This window comes from Drosophila yakuba, chromosome 3R, assembly GCF_016746365.2.
Source record: "Drosophila yakuba strain Tai18E2 chromosome 3R, Prin_Dyak_Tai18E2_2.1, whole genome shotgun sequence".
In the NCBI taxonomy this organism is placed as follows: domain Eukaryota; kingdom Metazoa; phylum Arthropoda; class Insecta; order Diptera; family Drosophilidae; genus Drosophila; species Drosophila yakuba.
The window spans coordinates 9,523,473-9,537,571 of record NC_052530.2 but is presented as its reverse complement, the minus strand read 5'-3'; the positions used below and the strand labels follow the sequence as shown (position 1 = coordinate 9,537,571).

The 14,099-nt window shown below is 41.2% G+C and overlaps 1 long non-coding RNA gene and 4 other non-coding genes across 5 annotated transcripts; 2 read left to right on the top strand and 3 right to left on the bottom strand.

The window, feature by feature from the left end:
* LOC120321709 lies at window positions 1-6,359 on the bottom strand. Its single transcript, XR_005561409.1, has 2 exons — window positions 6,273-6,359; window positions 1-1,219 (listed from the first exon to the last, which is right to left on the bottom strand). It is a non-coding gene; the product is annotated as an uncharacterized LOC120321709 (long non-coding RNA).
* A 4,201-nt stretch (window positions 6,360-10,560) lies between these two features.
* On the top strand, window positions 10,561-10,633 carry Trnak-uuu. Its single transcript has one exon. It is a non-coding gene; the product is annotated as a tRNA-Lys (tRNA).
* Window positions 10,634-11,414: 781 nt separating this feature from the next.
* Trnak-uuu lies at window positions 11,415-11,487 on the bottom strand. Its single transcript has one exon. It is a non-coding gene; the product is annotated as a tRNA-Lys (tRNA).
* A 1,609-nt stretch (window positions 11,488-13,096) lies between these two features.
* On the top strand, window positions 13,097-13,169 carry Trnak-uuu. Its single transcript has one exon. It is a non-coding gene; the product is annotated as a tRNA-Lys (tRNA).
* Window positions 13,170-13,950: 781 nt separating this feature from the next.
* On the bottom strand, window positions 13,951-14,023 carry Trnak-uuu. The gene has a single exon. It is a non-coding gene; the product is annotated as a tRNA-Lys (tRNA).
* Between the last annotated feature and the right edge of the window lie 76 nt (window positions 14,024-14,099).

Sequence of the window (14,099 nt, the reverse complement as noted above, 5' to 3'; positions counted from 1 at the left end):
TTTTTTATGGGTTCTCTAGATTTGTATTTACTACTTTCTTGGGAATGCTTAGTAATTTAATTATACAACTAAATATAATCTTATCATATGCACGAATTTGTTCACAACAACTTTTCTTGATCTAAACTTATATGCAACATCACTTTTCCGCTTGACATCAGCTTCACTTTTCCGATGGATATTGAACCACACAAACCTCTCTAGAACCGAATTTGTCCTTAAAACTAGTATAAAACAAATTCGGATCTACAGGGTAGACGTGGAGCAAAGTGATGAGGAACGTCAGTTCGTCGCAGGGGCGAAATGAACTTCGCTGGGCAATCGTGGCTGCAAAAAAGTGAAAATGTTAATAAACATATACAATGTGTGTGTTCAAGGCGGGGTAATTTAGGCAGCGCCGCAATTACATGCGCCTCGGGTAAATTATATTTATCGTGCCACACGTGATGCGGCGGTGGCAAGCAGCAGTTTTCTCTAGTCCTTTCGAAATTATGGAATGACCCATAAATGTGATTACAAAGCCCGCCGTGGCCTGCCAATTAAATAGAGGCATTCGCGGGCTCTCCGTGTCCGTGTCCGTGTTCGAGTCAGGGTTCCTGTCCGGAAAGTCACGGAAGCCTTGCGTCGGAGGAGCCAGCTCCGTGTTGTCTTCGCCCTCGCCTCTGAAAACCAACTGAAGCCCAGACCTCACCGAGTGCTTCGAGATTAGGAGGCAGTCCGAAATACGTAGTGCGGAAAGTAATGCCCGACCTTATCGGAAGAAGCGGCGATAAGATAAGATACGGCGCGATGTCTTCGGGAGTGCTTAGAGCGCTTGTATCTAATTGATTGCCGCCGGATTACGGCACTTTCTTCACGTCGATAAAAGGGTGCGAGGCCTGGAAATGGGATAGACACGACACCCATTTATGGAATGATAGATCTGTCCATGGGCGAGGTGCTAGCTCCGGGGTCTGCTGTTTGCACTGAAATCAATCAGTGAGTCGCCTTGCTAAGCTCCCGACCTGGATCGCTGTCGCCAGTCGAGGTTCCCAGTCCTCGGCGCCACTTCTTTAAGCCCTCTCGTTGCTGCTCCAAATCGGAAAATTGGTGAATCGGTGAATCGGTAACGACGTGCCCGATGATTCAGCACTAAGCCCTGCTAAGACTGCTGAGTAATGTCCGCGGGAGGAGAAGGAAGCGACTCCGGCAGATGGTCCGACGGTGTAGTTCGTGTGTCCTGTAATCAAATTTCAATTAATTAATGACTTTTTAGCAGGATTCATTAGCACTAAGCGGCGGGAATAAGCTGGCAAAGTCAAAAGCCTTTCGGGGCCGGTGGGCTACGGTTACCCTAGAAATCCCCGGATTAGGGCCGTAATGGCAACAAATCTTGCGTAAACAAAGGAAGAAGGACGAATCGCTTGACGTTGCACACCCTCTAATGCCATGCCCCCTCTCTTTCTGTCTGCCTGCGGTGCCTCTTTGTCTGCAGCCCCTGTTGTCCTTTTTGCAGCCTCAACATGGCTGCTCGGGATTTCATTTTTCCCTGCCTCTCAGAGAGAGAGAGAGAGAGAGCTCTCCAAGTGTGTACACACAATCCACAAGGGGTAGCAAGGACTTTGGAAGCGAGTGAAGAGTAATATAAGGGTGAAGGACCAGGCAGCCAAAAGGCAGCTGGGACAAAGTCGCATTTGCCTCTGTGATCATCCAGCCAATGCTCGCTGCAAAGTGCTCCACTTTTCAGCACCTTTGCCAAATTATTGCCGTCTTGCCAAATCAAAATCAGCAAAATATATTACATCATTTCAACCCATCAGCAACCCCGAATCAGAAATGCTAATTGACTTCACGCGGCCAGAAGTAAAAATTAACGCGAAATCGCCAGGAAATACACCTTCAAAACTTGCTAATGCAGTGCAAATATTTGGCAACATTAAATAAATTATGAAAATAATAGATCTGTCGTTAATTTTTTGCACCCAAGCGAGCGAAGGATTTTTCGGTTGGGAGCGTGTAGTTATCAAACCCGACAATTCACAGCCCTTGTGTACAGTCATGCCGAGATGCTAATGATAGTAACTACACTTTTACTCGGGTGTTGTAAAGTTATATTTTTATACATATGTGTCACCCCTTTTAGTTGACTAAGTCGTGTTTACCTGGTGAGCTGTTGCAAGACAATGTGTATGATGTTATGATATTATGTATCGTTTTATACCAAATACTTTAAATTTAAACTCGAGCTATATGATTTGAAAACTTATTAAGAACCTCTAATAAAGATTGATTCTTGACAGTTAGCAAAGTTATGTTTTATAATTCATCAATAGATTATTAGAACAAAACAAAAATATCCAACATTTAGAAATGCCCATACTCACAGTAAACGGAAGCAAGGCCTCTCATGTTTAATTCAACACACTTAATCGCCTTTTCATTGTTTCCTAAATATATTGATTAATTAATTTACAAAGTATTCTTTCGATAACTCCGCCCTATCTGTACTGATAAGTATGATGTACGAGCGAGTCAGATATAATTTCGGCAGCCTTAGGAAATTCCTTTGCTATTTTTACTGGCTGATAGATACACCGTAACGAATTTTAATCACACCGCATGCTTTGGAAGTCCATTAACTACTTTTGGCTAATAGCTCAGTTCTCTAAGCCACATGAATAACTCAATCAATTTGTACTCTTTGTATGGCAGTCTGTGGCTCCTCAGGCGTATATATTCTGCCGTAAGATGAAATAACACTGGAGCTGTCCCAGAGCAATCCCCTCCGGAAGTACCGCGAAAAGTGCAGAAAATGCGAGTAGAGAATGTGCACCGAAAGAAACTAGTACCTAGTAAGCCAAGGTTTTGTTTTTACTTGTCGATCACTGAATAAGTGAGTACTTCTTTTTAAGGAAACTCTTTAAACCTTTTTAATTTTCTTAAATTTCATTTAGAATCACTACATATTTACGACCCAGGACCTAGGTCACTTTCTCAGTGTGTCCCCTCGCCATCTGCTAACCTATTCCCCGACCAGACCCATAAACCATCGACCCTCCAGCAACAGTTACGGCGGCACAAAGGGGCAATGACTGGCTACATTTTTGCAATGTGGCTTTCAGCACATAAAGACAACTTCGCACATAAATCAAAGTCGCCGTCTGGGGCGGGGTGAGGTGAAGGGAATGGGAAAGGTAGATCATTTACCTTGGTCAGTTCGGTGCCAAGTGTCACTGTTCAACGTGCTTGCGCACGTCACTATTCAGTCAGCGTTGGCCCACTGTGCATTCTGCCATGTTAAGTTGTTTGCATCGAGCGCGGAGCTTCGGAGGCCAAGGTTGTTTCAGTTTACTGAATAATATTATTACTGCTACTTTACCCTCCTGCCATTCGCCGCGAAAAGCGAGAGGCAGGTAGAAATGCTAAAAGAGAACTAAGAAAGAAATTCCGAAAACGGTTCGCGGTTCGCGGTCCGCGATTTTTTTTGCATTTATTTTGAACCTGCCCAGGTTTGCGTCATTTTGTATCTGTACATCTGTATCCGAATCTCTATAGGTATCGGCATCTCTACTCCATGTGCAGCGTATGGGGCTCTCATACCGGTCTGCGTGTCCGTTTTATTCTATCCCGATTTTGTCGGTGTCCGTTTGTTGTTTACAAAAATACGCGCCCTCCCCTCTCGCTCTCTGGTTGTTTCCTTCTCTTTCTGCATTTTATTTATTCTTAGTGTCTGAAATTATCTTTTGCTGGCTTAATGAAAATGCGCGGGCAACAGAAATGCGCTTCTAGCCGGCGAAATACATTTGCTCTGTTGAACAGTGGGCTTTAAATCTCTTATTATTATTATTATTATTTTTTAAGGAATCAAACATCTCTCGCGAGATCGTTGCTTGTACTCAATAGCATAAAACAGTTTTATTCACTGTGCAGTTCATAGAGTGCAAGTTTTCAGGCCAGCTGGATTCTCTTGTTTGGAAATTTGCATGAAATTTCAATAAATATGTCAGACTGCAGTTACCCCAATTTAGGTGGAAGAAGTTCCCAGCCCGAAGTTCCGTTTGGTTCTAAGTGGTCAAAGGGGGTTGATTGGGATACTAGGGGTATGTTAATATCAGAAATTCGATAGGGGAATATGCTCATAAATAAATAGCATCATGTGGCAAGGTCAACTTTGGGGTGAATGGTTTTTTTTCAGGGGGTTTTGGGGGGTTTCCAAAATGGCTGACTAGTTTAGTGATTAGAGCTTATTAAACTAGTAAACAATCAACAGAGTACGCGGCTAGACATAATTAATTATAAAGTTGGAACTTTGATACCACTACTTATTTTGTGTTAAATTTTCTTCCTTATGTAGTAGTTTGCCTACTTGCACTTATACCTTATGCAACATGGCCTCAATTACTTGTTGACCCAATGACCCAGAACTTTACAAGAGACTTCTCGCTTAAATTTGAATCCGAAAACGCTTGACACTTTCCATAGCTCTTTCAAATTTATGAGCACATTTCCTATGCAAACTTTTTAAAATTTTCATATCTAATCTCGGGCACTCCCTCTCACCAAACATTTCCCAGCTTAGCTCATTGTAAAAGACTTAATTGCCCAGAGGAATTTGAGACAACATTGCATGTATTTTGTGGGCCATGTGGACATTCCAAATACTTATACAACAGGCCGGGTAAACTTATGATTCAGATTCAGGTCAAAGCCCAAACAGAAAGCAAACGAACTTGTTGGCAGATCGTCTTCATAAAGATATCAGCTCAACTTTGAAACGAACAAGTAACCGAGTTTGTCAAAAAACCGATGGTTCGCGGTCCATGGTTTCAAAAGTCAACGTCAGCGAATGCATAAAATAGCCATAAACACTTATTTGTTTAGCCTTTCCTATAAAGCCTGTGACCTAGCGAGTTTGGTTAGCCGTCACCTGCTCATTTGCCTATTAGTCAGCAGCCGGTTTTAGTTCAAACCATTTGCATACTAAATGAGCAAAGAAACAATTGGTAAAACGAAAAACGGTCTATAATACCATTTGGGTTTGTCCGCTTTCTCCCCCGAAAAAAAAAGGCCCTTTGAGGGGGTTCCCCGAAGCGAAAGCAGTGCCATGTAGCTGCGCATCCTGACCAGAAATCGAATGCCTCGCACTTTACGCGCAGCCCCACTCAACATTTGCACAGCAGCTCTATGTGAAGAGGTATGCATCCACATAGAAAACAAATGTTTCGTCATCTGCATTATAACCCGGGAGAAGTGAATGCACTGAGCTTTATCATGGGGTTTATAGTTTTTAAACAACCCAAACGGTTAGCATTGCAGCTGTGATTCAGTTAGCTATAAATATTTTGGTTTAAAGAGCCGAAAGCACGTTGCCTACTTATCATTTTCAGTGAAACTTTTACACCGATTTACTAGGCTTCATGAGTTGTGAATGTAAGCTGAAACTTTTGCTACAGCCACTTTGAATGCATTTTCTCGCAGTGCAGTTAATGTATTGCAACACGCTATGCACGCACTCGCATTAAATGCAGCCGCCGCAGCAATCTTGGGATTGGATCACCATCACCATCGCCATCTATATCAGCCTCATCCGAATCCGCATCTCGGTCCCATTCCGCGGCTTAACACTTTGCCACTCGGCGTATCTGGACCCGATAATCATCGTCTGATTCCTCTGCTGGCACGCGGTGGGTGGGTGGCCTGCAGCAGCTGTCGCCGCTTCTTGGGCACAGCCAGTAATATTTCGGTATACTACTTAACCCATGCACTAAATGGCGGGACAAGTGTTTTGCACCAGGAGCGGGGAGATTGAAATTGGTAAGCGGGAAGTTGGTAAGTTGGGAAATGGGAGAATGGAAAAGGGGGTTGGGCCGCTTGCCAGGGGTTGTTGTTGCTGCTGATAGCGCGACAACGAGGTTGAAATTCAGTTTCGTGTTTTTTTTTTACTTTTGCGCCCGACTTTTGGGACTGCCGGGGTGAGAGGTTAGGTCGCTTTTCGGTGGCTGCTCTCCGCAACTGAAAAGTGGATGAAAGGAGCACATTTCCCGGCGCTTGCGACACCACCACACTCTCGACCGAGGCGCACACAGACACACTAATGCAGAGGCGACGACGAGTCAGAACGAGGACAGGCGCAGGCTTTGGAAATGGCAATTGACTATAGCCACCCACCTCCCCAAGCCGCCCACTCAGCCCCTTTCACAGTGCACATGCGTAGTGACACGGTGACTTTCGCTCAGCTATTTTTTTTTTTGAAAATTTATAGTTGTGTTTAAATGTTAAGTTTTGGGACGTACCTGATGGGAATGTGCTTTGTAGTTCAGAATTAAATCCCTTTTACTACGAGTTATTCTAATCTAGATTAGTTAGTAATTTATTGAAAGGACGGTATTTCGTCTGTATTTTCACTTTTGCACCGACTTTTGAGGTCTTTCTCGACGTGATTGCCCCTTTTTTGCGTCCTTTTTTCGTTCATTTCGCAGCGATATTAAGCGGATGGCCTAGGGATCAGGTCGCAGCCTCCTGCAGGATAATGGCCGCACTGCTGCTGCTGCGATGCCAGCAGAAGCAGCGGCGGGCGATGGCCGCATTTTCTTTTTTGGTCTGTGAGCAGAACGCTTTACGTTCCGCCGCGCTCGGCGTCAAATTTCAAACTGAAACTGAAGTGAGCTCAGCTCACCATTTCAGCGCAGTCGACGTCCGACGGACGACGGACGACGAGCGGTAAGCGGTGTTTTTGCCCACGTTGATAACAGCCATAATGCCCATGCCCATGCCCGCTCTGCCGCTCTCCCGCTTCCACCTCTCCGCCCTTTGTCGGGATCTGGATCTGGGTCTGGATCTGGGTTGTGTGTGGCCCAAGTACGTAACTCCAGGGAGAGAATCGGGGCAGGAACGCTAACGTTGTAGAGCCCACGGAGAGAACCAGGCTGTAGAAGAGAGCCGTGCACCACACTTGAAGAAAAATTTACAATAAAGACATTTAATTTGTTTTCTTCTACAAAAAAGTTGATATTATCTCTTTATTATTTATTAAAGTTTGGTAATTGTAACCACACCATTCAAGTTCATCCATTTAGTAGCTGAGGCTAGTAATATAAAAAAAACATCTTTACTTATTGCATACTTACATTATTGTCGGTTTCTAAATTTTAATAAATACATTTTCATTCGAAATTATCTTTTCATTTTATCATATGTGTATATTTACCAATACTTTGAAAAGTAAAATATTTTTTTAAATAGCAATTTTTAAATTGCTGATGCCAAGCATAATGTGAGCTGTTAAATATTTAAGTTTAGACCTTAATTATAAAATGATCTCAATGAGTTTAAATTCCATTACATTCCACACTACGTGAAATTAAATAGAATAATTAATAATTTATTAAATAAAATAAATAATTGTTTGAATTAATTGCATATACTAAATATCATTCTAGGAGGTTATGATAAACTTTCTGTCCTAGCTAAAGCCGTGCTTTACTATCATAATGTTTGTTGAAAAATGCTGTAAATATAATAATTTTTCAATCCCATCACAGCAGCCATATTTAACGTACACCAGTTTCTAGTTTCTTTTTCTGTTTCGGTAAGTGTCGCATCGCCTGTTCTAAGTTTTCCAGGGCACAAATCTGTGGGCTTGTACTTCGGAGAGTTCGTTTGTAGACAATTGTGGACTCTATTTCCAGAGTTCTCGTTCTCAGTTGCCCAAAAGATGTTCGTGTGTGTGCGGAGGAGGTCCTCAGTTTACTCGTCGATTTACGGGGCCAGCGTAGCTCTCCTTACATATGTACATACACATATCTGTATCCCTGCAGAACTCCCCTGCTCCCTTTCGAACTCTCCAACGAGCTGAGAGTCAATGAAAGTTCTTCGTTGGAGAAGCGGCGAGCAGAACGCTCCGCGTGTTTTTAGAATGAAATCAAAGTGGGATATTTAAAGCCTCATTAATCACACCGTCGCTTTCGCGGAGAAAAATCCTCGCTTAAGGTCCTGGAGAGGTCCTGCAAGACCCCATTCACCGTGAATAAGATTAGAGTTGTGGGCGGAGTCGGGTGTTCATGCGCTCGTTAAATTCAAATTCGCTGCACTGATAATTACAGTTAGCCATCGAAGGGGACTACAGTCATTTGCCAACTTCGTTATGAAAGCCAATATAAGCTACATTTCAATTAGCTTCTTTTAAAAGTGAGGAGGCCTTGGATTTCTGCTTGGTTTTCTTTGGCTTATAAAGAGTCAGGTTAATGAATAATGAAAATACAAAATCATTTTAAGTCAGATATCTAGAATTTGCATAAAAGTATATACGACATATTCTTTCTATTATTAACTTGTTGCTTGCGAATAATTTTATGATTTGCTCTCTTATTTACAAGTTATTGATGATAGCGTTTTTATTATACCAGGATTAACTCAATTCCTTTACCATGAAAACTATGTTATTTTTAGCTTTACATTTACTTTTTCATCTCATTTCAAGCTGCTCATAACGCATTTGATGCTCTGAAAAGTCTTCGTATCAGCATTTGGCAGATGCAATCCAAAAAATACGGATGAATTTTTTACTTTCGCCATTTGTGTTTTTGAAATCTGTCATAAACGACCGAGAAAAAATATAAAAAGAGGAACGATGCTGTTCTTCGGTTTTAGCTAGAAAAACCCATTGTCCCATTCTTGTTTGCCATTTTTAATTTATGACCCATATTTCCCTTTAGATTTTCTTTTTAGGCGATGGCTACCTGAAACGGGCCGCAATTCCGGCCTAACAACAGGTAAATGGTAAATGGTTGCTAATGGTCGCAGCCTTGATGGAATTTCTCCCTGGCACATCTCCCAACGTCATGGAACAGTTTTCAAAACGTCTCTTGACTTTGGTTTATCATCTAAATATTTGCGTTTATTTTGTAGATTAGCATGTACACCAAACGTTTTCTCCTCTCGGGCCTTTCGTCCCTGCTTTTATTGTTGCATCGTGAGCGGTGGGGCAATTTGATGATTCGTCGTAATGAATGCTAATTAAACGCATTCGTTTTCTAGTTCACTTGGCAGGCGGCAACAAACAACCAGCATCCAAGTCCGTTGCTAAATCGACCGGAGCCGCCACGATTTGGTATCGGTAAATACTATATGTACCCATCTTTGTTGTCTTCGACGTGGCAGGAAAGTGTGTTAAAAATTCTCGAGCGTATCCAATCGCACGGAGAAAAATAAATATATTCTTGCTACACAAGTGCGCCTTGCTTTATAGGGTGACAAACGTAAAACATCTTATTTCATAATTAGTCTATCTAAATATGTTATAACTGCAAATTGTGTCATATACCATATATGTATGCATATAAGTTACATATAAAAACATCGGGAAAGTAAACGAGCTTTTTCTCTGTACCTTAAAGAGATCCAATAATAAAAACCCTGGCTGTCCGTTTAGCCTCCGGAGTTTAGCAAACATCGCACTCTCACAATCTTTATAGAAAACTCTCTGACACATATCCCTGGAGTAAAAGATATGGCCGTGTCTGTAGATACAGAATGCAGCGCAACGTTGTTCGTCGCACAATTTGGGTATATCCACGATGTCGACAGTAAATGGAAACACAAATAAAAGGTGCTAATTTCCTGGAGGTTCAATTAGATGTTGCTATGACTACTGTACGATTTCTCTACGAGTTACGTGTTTCATTTTATGCAATGCATGACTTGCTGGGACATAACTTTTACGGAAACTGTTGACAAGAAGATATAAGAGTTTAATTTAAATCTAATTTCTTACCGTTGCAAGAAATATTTATAAAAAAATGAACCGCCTGAGCAGAGACTTGAACCAAGTACTTATTGTTTAATAGTCTAAAGCTCTACCAACTGAGCTACCCGAAAGTATCCTAAATTGTTTGAAAATGTTTCATTTATACCAAAAGTTTAAAAAGCACATGAATAAGTGCAAAGCAGTACAAGCCAGCTTAAAGCAGCCCACAAAGCTTTCACCACATTGTTTTCATTTTACGTATGTTTAAACTTTTTGTGATATATTAAACCTATAAGAATTATTTTCTATATTTGTAAATCTTATTGTACTTAACCAAAGTTGATATTATATTTTCCTAACACCTTTTGGTATTAATATGCAGTTTCTTTGTTAGTATGTATGCGAAGGGTGTAAAGTCTCAGGGCGAATATCTCATGCAAGTATGTATTGTATTTTCATTATAAGTACCGACAAAAACATGTTCTATATTAATATACTGTTTGCGCTCATAGCTAAGAAACTTCACAACAAATTTTCTTTGACGTTAATTTATATAGGCATTGTCATTTGAGGAGGGATATACAAAAGTCCACATACCTCCAAGATTCATTTAAAAGCATGCATAATAATTTTTGAATTAAATTTACAAAACAAAAAATGTAATACATGTCAATACATGCATATACAATTAAGTAAAACCGGACAATACAATTAAATGTGTTAAAAATATAAAAATGTATTATAAATATTTATTTTTATACTGAGGTGAAGTATGATTGCAGGGACAATACATTACGTTTCTGTTATAAACATATTCTGACGATCAATGTTCGAATGCCCGGATAGCTCAGTCGGTAGAGCATTGGACTTTTAATCCAAGGGTCCAGGGTTCAAGTCCCTGTTCGGGCGGCAATCTTTTTTTAGTTTTTTGAAAGTTGCCGATTCGAAAGGCCCTGTTTGTTGCCTTTTATGGATTATAAATTTGTAGTTTCACAATTAAATTTTATTTAAAATTATATAAATACTCAATTTCATTGTTTTGAAAAAAAAAACACGTGTCAACGTGCCCAAAAAGGACCCTAAAGGCAAGCAAGAAAGGAAAATAATTTTTTTTGCCGCTCCAAAAAAGATTGTGGTCCAACCATATTGGTTGGGCTGATAACGGCAGTCCACTCCGGTACGCTATCCCACTACTGCCTACCACGGGAACTCTTGGCTGCTGGTTTTCACCCCTGGCCCGGTTCATCCCTCCTTAGCCAACCTGAATGCCACGGACTCCTCCATGGCACCCATATTGATGGCAAGCTTAGTGCGGACGTTCCGTCAACATGAGCTGGTCCGCTACGCAGTAAATCCCAGCCTCAGGCCATCCCACAATCGGACCTCACAGAAGCGTGATTACAGAAGCTGCCAACCTTCCAGTCGAAAAACGTCCGTCTAAAACTCTGTCACTAGCCTCCGGTTTCCATTCGATTTCGATGAACTGCTTTATCGGTGCACCACTTAATCGACGCGAAGCAGGCGATGAGATCGCGTTGCCAACTGCTACTGATAAAAGCAGTTGCCCCCAAGGCAAATACCTACTGGGCAAAATTGTTCTTTCTCTTTTCGGAACTGGCTGGTATTAAATTAAAAATTACTTTCTCATTCACGATTTAAAAAAATATATAAATATTTATAAAAAGTAGATCGCCCGAACAGGGACTTGAACCCTGGACCCTTGGATTAAAAGTCCAATGCTCTACCGACTGAGCTATCCGGGCATTGCACAAGGCGCCGGCAAACTTCCCTGGTATCTATAGAAAAGTACAAGCAAACAATTTAAATAGGGTCCTTGTCCGAAAGTATTAAGGTTCATTACAAATAAGACCCAGTATATGCAAAGTTTCGCACACAATCATTTTCGTTCCAACTGACTCCAACAACAACTCAGTAACCTTAAGAGTAACTCTCCAATTTCACAAGTCAATTGTATATGTGGCCTGCTGTTTTGCCATGAATAACCAAATAAAAGAGAACGTTATAGACGATTTTATCGAGGGTAGTTCGAAAACTATGGTCGAGTTCCCCGACTAACTGATAACCGTTATTCAGCTATTGAAGGTGCGAAGTGGGAGTCAGGGTGGGCGTGGCAAAAAGTTTTTTGGTAAATCGATAGAAATTTACAATACTAATAAAAAATGAATACTAATAAAAAATGAAATTAACATGATAAATAAAAAAATATCAAAACCTTTTTCAAAAGGGTAGGAGTGGCAGTTTTGGACGGTTTGTGGGCGTTAGAGCGGGCGTGGCAAAACGTTTTTCCGCAGATCGATAGAAATTTTATTTTAAAAAATGAAAAAATATAAAAGTCATTTTCAAAGCTGTGGGCGTGGCTGTTTTGTGCGGTTTGGTGGCGGTAGAGTGGGCGTGGCAATATAGGTCAACATGTACTTCTCTAGTTTCTGAGATCTTGACGTTCGGATATTGATCCTGATCAAAAATATATATACCTTATATGGTCGGAAACGCTTTCTTCTGCGTGTTACATAATTTTAAACGAATCTCTTCGGGTAACGGGTATAAAAAAATCAAATTTGTGGCAAGTTGTTTTTTGAAATCTATAATATGAAAATTTAAAACAATTTTTAACGTGTCTGCGTAGCATTTTTATGAAGCATAATCCAATTTCTATATTTTGTTGTTCTTTTGATCTGGACTTTCTTACAAGCAGATGTACATATGTACAATGCCCAGATCAGATCTAATATTGATCGTGATCAAAGTATATGTAGGGTCGGAAAAGTTACATTTTTATCTTGTATAAACTTCTGTCTGTCCGTTTGAACGTCGAGATCTCACGAAAACTACATGTTGACCCAAGCTGCCAGGCCCGTTCTAGACCCAGAAACCGCCAAGAACTGTCAGTGTTGAAATCTCTCCTTCGCACTTCCAATAGCTGAGTAACAGGTATCAGATAGTCGGGGAACTCGACCATAGCGTTCTTGTTTTTCTATCGATTTGCATCGAATTGCCACAAAAAGTTTTCGAATTTCTCTCGGATTGCCACTAGTGAGTATCGGGTATCTGATATTCGATGAAATCGTCTATATCGTTCTCTTTTATTTGGTTATTCATGACAAAACGGCAGGCCACATATATAGACTTGTGAAATTGGATAGTTCCTCTTAAGGTTACTGAGTTTTTGTTGGAGTCAGCTAAAACGAAAATGATTGTAGGCGAAACTCTGCATACGCTTTTTTAAGAGGCGGGTACTCAGCTAGCTCTTTTTGTAATGAGCTTTAATACATTCGGAGAAGGACCCCATTTAAATTGTTTGCTTGTACTTTCCTATAGATACCAGGGACGTTTGCCGGCGCCTTGTACAATGCCCGGATAGCTCAGTCGGTAGAGCATTGGACTTTTAATCCAAGGGTCCAGGGTTCAAGTCCCTGTTCGGGCGATCTACTTTTTATAAGTATTTATATATTTTTTAAAATCGTGAATGAGAAAGTAATTTTTAATTTAATACCAGCCAGTTCCGAAAAGAGAAAGAACAATTTTGCCCAGTAGGTATTTGCCTTGGGGGCAACTGCTTTTATCAGTAGCAGTTGGCAACGCGATCTCATCGCCTGCTTCGCGTCGATTAAGTGGTGCACCGATAAAGCAGTTCATCGAAATCGAATGGAAACCGGAGGCTAGTGACAGAGTTTTAGACGGACGTTTTTCGACTGGAAGGTTGGCAGCTTCTGTAATCACGCTTCTGTGAGGTCCGATTGTGGGATGGCCTGAGGCTGGGATTTACTGCGTAGCGGACCAGCTCATGTTGACGGAACGTCCGCACTAAGCTTGCCATCAATATGGGTGCCATGGAGGAGTCCGTGGCATTCAGGTTGGCTAAGGAGGGATGAACCGGGCCAGGGGTGAAAACCAGCAGCCAAGAGTTCCCGTGGTAGGCAGTAGTGGGATAGCGTACCGGAGTGGACTGCCGTTATCAGCCCAACCAATATGGTTGGACCACAATCTTTTTTGGAGCGGCAAAAAAAATTATTTTCCTTTCTTGCTTGCCTTTAGGGTCCTTTTTGGGCACGTTGACACGTGTTTTTTTTTTCAAAACAATGAAATTGAGTATTTATATAATTTTAAATAAAATTTAATTGTGAAACTACAAATTTATAATCCATAAAAGGCAACAAACGGGGCCTTTCGAATCGGCAACTTTCAAAAAACTAAAAAAAGATTGCCGCCCGAACAGGGACTTGAACCCTGGACCCTTGGATTAAAAGTCCAATGCTCTACCGACTGAGCTATCCGGGCACGTGTACGTCATCCATCTAAAAACACTACTAATAAGATTGCAATATTATTGTCGATCACTGATCGTCAGATAAAG